Below are 6978 nucleotides of genomic sequence, written 5' to 3'. Positions count from 1 at the left end.
ACGCCTGGCCCATGTTTGGGGTCTTGCTGTGTAGACCAAGCTGGTCTCAAACTCCTGGCCTCAAGGGATCTTCCCATCTCGGCCTTTCAAAGTGCTGGGATTAGAGACGTGAACCATGACACTCGGCCTGTTTTGTTTTGTTTTCTGTTTTTTAGAGCCACGCTCTGTCACCCAGGCTGGAATCTAGTGGCACAATCACAGTTCACTGCATCCTCAACCTCCTGGGCTCAAGTGATCCTCCTGCCTCATCCTCCAAGTAGCTGGATCCACAAGCGAGCGCCACCGCATGTGGCTAATTTATTTTGTAGAGATGGGGTCTTGGGTTCTGTGTGGTTCTGACTGTGCCACCCTGAAGATAGGCCTGGACCAAATGATCATCTTCAATGTACTATTCTGACGCTCCACCCCTGCTGACTTGTTTTGAGAGTTGAGGTGCTTTGCTTTCTTTCAGTCTTGCCAAAACACTGCAATGCTAACAGTTTTTGTCTTACTAAATATGAAACGTATCTCTCTATTCCTTTTTCCTGTGCCTCGATTCCCACAGCCCTCACTATCGAATTTGCAGGATCCCAGCACCTCTGTACCAAGCATACATGAGAGGATGGAACAGTGTTGAGGAAACTCAACATTTTTTTTTTTTTTTGCTGAGACAGAGTCTTACTCTGTCACCCAGGCTGGAGTGCAGTGTGGCATGATCTTGGCTCACTGCAACCACTACCTCCCAGGTTCAAGTGATTCTTGGGCCTCAGCTGCCTGAGTAGCTGGGATTACAGGCATGCACCACCATGCCTGGCTAATTTTCATATTTTTAGTAGAGATGGGACTTCACCATGTTGGCCAGGCTAGTCTTGAACTCCTGGTCTCAAGTGATCTGCCCATCTTGGCCTCCCAAAGTGCTGGGATTACAGGCCTGAGCCACTGCGCCCAGCCTTGCAGTACATTTTCATTAATACCACTTCTAATTTTCAGCATTGAGGTCTTAGGGATCAGTCCATGGGCTGATGGCCTGGAGAAGCTGTTGCTACTGCCAAGATGGGTACAATAATTTGAGAAAGAGTTGCTATTGCTCTAAAAAGGAAGAGGGTTGGTGTATACATTGTACCACCAGAATAGTTCAAAATCAACTCTGGTTGGTTGGTTTGAGCCAGGGTCTCGCTCTGTCACCCAGGCTGGAGTGCAGTGGTGCTATCATAGCTCACTGTTGGCCTCCCAGGCTCAAGAGATCCTCCCACCTCAGCCTCCTGAGTAGCTGGGACCACAGATGCACACCATCATGCCCAGTTAATTTTGCTCAATTTTTGTAGAGATGGGGTCTCACTGTGTTGCCCAGGCTGGTGTCGAACTCCTGGGCTCAAGGGTTCTTCCTGCATTGGCCTCCTAAATGCTAGGATTACAGGCATGAGCCACCGCACATGGCCTCATTTATTTGTGTTTTTTAGTGATGTGAAAAAAAATGACATATAACTCTTCTGTTAATTTATTTGACTATCTGTGAGGCTGAAACTTTTTAATGTGTTAGTTGAAACTCCGGTTTTAAACAGTCTCTCTCGTCCTCTGGCAAAGCATCCAGGGATGGAGATGGGTAGATACTTGCTGGTTTCCCAGCTTTCTCATAGTAGTCATTTATTGAAGACAGTGTGCTGGAGCTCCATCCTAAGCACTTTACTTAGACCATCATCCTACAACCTTGTGAGGTAGATACTGTCCCTAATTTACAGATGAGGACACAGACGCTCACATATTGAAGGTCATATATTTATAAAATGGCAGGACTGAGATTTGAACTCAGAAATGTGAATTCATCCTGAATTTAAAGACTTGGTTCTTGGATTGGTGAGAACATTTGTGCAGGTTTTACTTCCAAACATTCACTCTTTTTTTAAATTTAATTTTTTTTTAATTTTTTTTTTTTTTTTTTTTTTTTTTGAGACAAAGTCTCTCTCTGTTACGCAGACTGGAGTGCAGTGGCACGATCACCATTCATTGCAGCCTCGACATCCCAGGCTCAAGTGATCCTCCCACTTCAGTCTCCCAAGTAGCTAGGTCTAGACTACAGGCACGCAACACCATGCCCCGCTGGGTTTTTGGGGTTTTTTAAGAGAAGAGTTCTCACTATGTTGCCCAGACTATGTGCATTCAGGAGTAAAACCCAGCATACAGATCTCCAACCCCATACCCGGATTTCTTTACCACCCTTCCCAGGACAGACAGGAGACCAAGGGAGAGCAGGCATCATTTCTCTCTGTACAGTTTTCAATTTTTTATTTTTTGATGTTTTTTGTTCAGATGAATGACACACTCAAGTTACAAAAATGGGGCCTTAAAAGAAGCACATTGTACAATGAACAAGCAGATTGGAGTTAAGAACACTGAAACACTAATCCGCTACCACGAGAAGAGACAGGGAGTAGGCACAGGAAGAGAAGGAAGGGGCTACCAACACAGGGGTCAGACGGAACTGAAAAGTAGGCAAACTTGGTGAGGATAGAGGAAAGGCAGGTCTACTCTGGGGCTGATTTCTGGATGCCACTTTTGGGCACCCTTGCCTTGTACTTGCCACCCCCTCCAACTCCACTCACCCCCATTGTGTCTGACCTGGTTATTCTGGGAGGTGAGAGATACCCACACCAAAATGGGCTGAGCCAATCAGGTCTTTACAAGGTAGGGTGGTCAACTTACCCTAGTGCAGCCCAGGATTTGGAAGGTGATGGTGGCAGCAGTGGGACAAGAGGCCAGAAAGGAGCTGATCAAAGTTCAGGTCCCTGCTCTTCCCAAAGACTTCTTGCCCTTTCCCCACCCCACCATGATCCAAAGGCCCTCTACGAGTTGTCGAGAGAGACCCCCAGTCACCCTGCAATTATATAAATAAATAAATACTGAGCCCCTGGGTTTGGGGGACAGGTTGGGGGAGGGGCAGCAAGGATAGAAGACAGGAAAAAGGAAGGGGAGGGAGGCAGAGGAAAGAGGTCACAGACAAAGTAAATAGTTGTCTCCGTCCCAGCAATACTTCTCTCTGGATTTTTCTCTCCTTTTCTTGTTTGTTTAACAAGGAGCTAACAATTCAAGGACAAATACTTAAAAATATACATTATTTTTTCTTTGTTTCTGCTTTTGTCATCGTCGTCTTGCTTTGGAGACTGCTGAGGTCAAAGTTTAAACCGCATGAAGGACCTGCGGCTTGGAGTTTTTGTGTATTTTTTTTTTTATTTTAATTTTTAAATTTTTTTCACTTTTTTTTCCAACGTATAAAAAGGTAGCGGAGTTGTCTGTGGGTTTTTTTTTTTTTTTTAATGGTTAAATCTTTGGTTTGTTTCTTTTTTCTCTTGGAGGCCTTTATCTCTCGCACTTGCCTTTCCCACTCAGAGACCAGTGGGGGCCCGTGTGTCTCAATCTTGCTGTCTGTCTCACTCTCTCTCTCACTCAGGTCCCCCTACCCTGGGCTAGAGGAAGAGAGAAGCACCCTGGGATTCGGGTGGGTTAGAAAAACTAGTCAGGTCAAGAGTTCACCCTGACTTGGCTAGTTCCTTGCCAAATCTCCCCAGGGCTTGGAGAGCCTGTCATGGTCTTCTCCAGGGAGGAGATGGGTGGAAAGCTCATATCCTTCCCCTCCTCCTGATCACAGCCCCAACTCCTACTGTGGCTTAGGTTCCCCATCCCTACCAGCCCCCCCCCCCCGCACTCCCCCAACCCCCAGAAGAGAACAGAGAGAGGTGGTTTAGTTACTGGCATCAATTTTTTTTTTGGCACAATGAAAAGGCCTACCATTAAGGTAGACCCAGTCTCTGTCCCTCCCTTAAGTAGGAGGTCAGGGTTGGGGAGAAGAGAAATTCAGAAGGCTCCCCACTGCTCCAATCCACTCATCTCTCCTCTCTTTCTAGCCCAGGCCCTCAGCCCCCAACCTGGGACATCTAACCTAGCCCAGAGCCTAGCCTGGGGTTTCCCTCCCCATCCCCCACATAAAGCTCCCCAGCCCTCGAACTCTCTCGCTCACACACAGACACACGGACACAGGCTCTGTACAGACCGCAACATAAAAACGATGAGATAGTTTTGTTTCCCGGAGTCGAGACGGGGGACCCGAGTGGAAGGGACAGATGGGGGTGGGGGGCATGAATTCCCCCATCACCTTCCCAATCCTGGCTCCCTCCAGCCCCCCAGCCCCTTGCCCTGGCTGGCCCCCAGCCAACGATATTTGGTTTCCTTTTTTTAACATTAAAGTTCTATGAGGTATTTGGTGCCTTATCTCGAGTCCTCGGGGGAGGGGGGCCCAGGGGGAGACCTGGGGCTTACCTGCCCCTCCCTCCCTCCTACCCCCTTCCCAATATTTGGTTTCACAGCTGTAGTTAAAGCTTGGGATTTGGTTATTTTTCCCCCTCCCAGGAATTTTCTTTTTTCTTGTTTTTCTTTTCCCAGTTGTGAGGATTGGATGGGGAGGGTCCCCAGCACCCCGGCTGCACAGGGGTCCCTCCACCAATGTCAGGGCTTCTGCCCCATCCCTGCCTCCTGCTCCTCCTCTTCTCTTTGCCCCACTCCCCAACACTGGGGTGCGGAGAAGTCCCAGGTGGTGGGACTTGATGGGGAGGAAGCAGGATGAAGTGGGTGGTGGTTGAGTCCTGGATTTTCTTTCCTTTTTTTTTTCCTTTTTGGTCTAGAATCATAGTTTTTGAGTCATCTCCACCATGCCTTCCATGCTGCCTGTCTTCTCGGAGGGGGTTTTGGTTGTAATTCCTTTCATTTTGCTCTGCTCACATGTCCTTCCTATTTGGTCAGGAGCCCTTGGCCCCCTCTCCACCCTTGGGCTGGGGCCCAAGCCCTCTTGCCAGTCCCTTCTCTCTTCAGGAAATAAACATGGACAAACTCAGAGGTAGGGTAAGGGCACGGAGTCATTCGGCAGAGATGCTTACATTCCGGCGAGGATGGGTCGACGAGGTGCTAGGCCCCATCGTGCCAGGGGTTGGGGGGCGACCACTCCACCACTGCCCGGACAAGGCACCCGGAGGCCCCTGCAATGGCCGAGTCTCTGCTGCCTCCATGGCCCAGCCCAACAGTTTCATTTCCCAGGTGGGAGAAGGGAGACAAGAAAAAAAGAACGCTGAGGCCTGGGGCTCCATCTGCCTCTCCTCAAGAGTGTCCAGGAGAAAGTGGAAGCTGCCCAGGCCACGGCCCTGCAGTCTCAGGGCTCTCCCCTCCCTCTGCTCCTGCCCAGTGAGGGGCGGGGGCCACACTGCGCTGCCAGGCCCCACCCTGATTTCAATGGCTCGCGTCCTTCACTGCAACACTTTGGTTTGAGGAGAGACACAGAAAGAACAAGATTGAGAGAGGAGAGAGGAGAGCAAAGGGAGAGAGGAAGGAGGGAAGGAGAGAGGACAGACAGAAGAGAACCGAAAAAGAAATCAAAGGAGGAATCAAACCACCCGAAAGTTGTTTTCCTTCGTCCGTTCTTTTTGCTTACTCCTTTTTTTCCTTTCTTTTTTTTAAAGCTTTTTCAGTTAATTGCGGGGGGTAGTTTAGGGCTCTTCACCCCTGTCCCTGACACCCTCTCAGCCCCACCCACCCACTTCCATCTGCCCTGGCCGAGGGACTGGCTTGCCCCAGCCGCCCCCTCCGACTTTCCCAAAGACGACGTCCATGAGGTATTTGTGAAGAGAAAGAAGCATTCGTCCTTCTGTCCGCGTTGGGGACCAAGGGCCTGGACCACCAGTGCAGGGGCTTGGCTCCGCCTCACGGCTCTATCTTATTCTTGAAGAGTCCTCATCTTCTTTCCCTTTTATATATATATATAAATTCTTTTTTTCTAGTTTAAATTTATTGTTTGTTTGGTTTTGTTTTTGTTTTTTGGTTCAAAACTTTGTTGGCCTCCACAATAGCAGGAGGGCAGGGTGGCTCCCAGTGGCGTCTCTCCTCTGTCCGTCGTCAGTGGAGATGTGTCCGGGGCTGGGCAAACACAGGGTCCAGCCAAGACTCATGGAGGTCTCATGGGAGTAGTGGCCACCACCATGCCTTTTCACATAGGGACCACAGGCTGTGGCACTGTCCCCACACATAGACCCTGATGGGGATGCCATCTCGAGGAACCCCACCACTGGGGTGTGTGCGTGTGTGCATGTGTGGGGAGGGAGAGGCATTCGCCAGTACCAGAGGGGCACGGGATGGGAAAAGCGAGGCGAGTTCTCTTTTTGGTTTCTGGTTAATGTCAAAGAATGTGAAGGATCCCACGGATAGGCACTGGAATATGAATTTTCTTTTTTAGGGAAACTGACAGACAGGATGGAAAAAGACAACTGAATGCCCTCAACTTGAATGCCTTCATCCCCTCTTGCCTGAAACTTCCACCTTCCCATAGGCTGGGGAGGCGGTTGATTCCAGAGCAGAGGAGGGTGACAGGGTTGAGGAGGGACTTGTGAGAGCTAGAACTTGGCAAAATGGCCTAGCTCACCCTTCAAAGGGGAAAGAGGGAGGAAGAGGGGATGAAAAGTCATCCCCAGGCCTTCCCTTTAACTCTCCCCTTGCTGGGGGGAGGGAGGAGGTTAAAGCAAGACCCCCTGCCCAGGTGGGGAGAGCTGGGGGCCAGGGGAGAAGGGGACACATGGTAGGGACACATTCTGTTGAGCACAACGCTAAAAATTCTGTACATCCTTTGGATGAAGCTACTGAATATTTGGTGTAAGGTTGTTCAGGCCCTTTCTCTTTCACCTTCCGGAAAAGAACATTTGGCGGGTGGTGCCGAGCCCCAGCCCATCTGCCCAGACTGTGCCCTGTCTTCGCTGGTCCAGGGCTGGGGGCCAGGACTAGGAAGCTGGCATCTTCTCTTTTTCCTTCTGTAGCCCCCACTGGGGGAGGCAGGGTTCGGGGTTGGCCCCACAACCAGGGCTCGGTGGCAATGAGGTCTGACCTGCTGGAGGCTTCTCCGCCCCTGGCTGGGGTTCTTATTTGGTGTCGTAGCAGTGAGGGTGTGAGCACACTGAGGTCTGGCTCGCG

This window comes from Cebus imitator, unplaced genomic scaffold, assembly GCF_001604975.1.
Source record: "Cebus imitator isolate Cc_AM_T3 unplaced genomic scaffold, Cebus_imitator-1.0 Scaffold306, whole genome shotgun sequence".
Taxonomy (NCBI): domain Eukaryota; kingdom Metazoa; phylum Chordata; class Mammalia; order Primates; family Cebidae; genus Cebus; species Cebus imitator.
Note: the sequence above shows the minus strand (reverse complement) of the source record.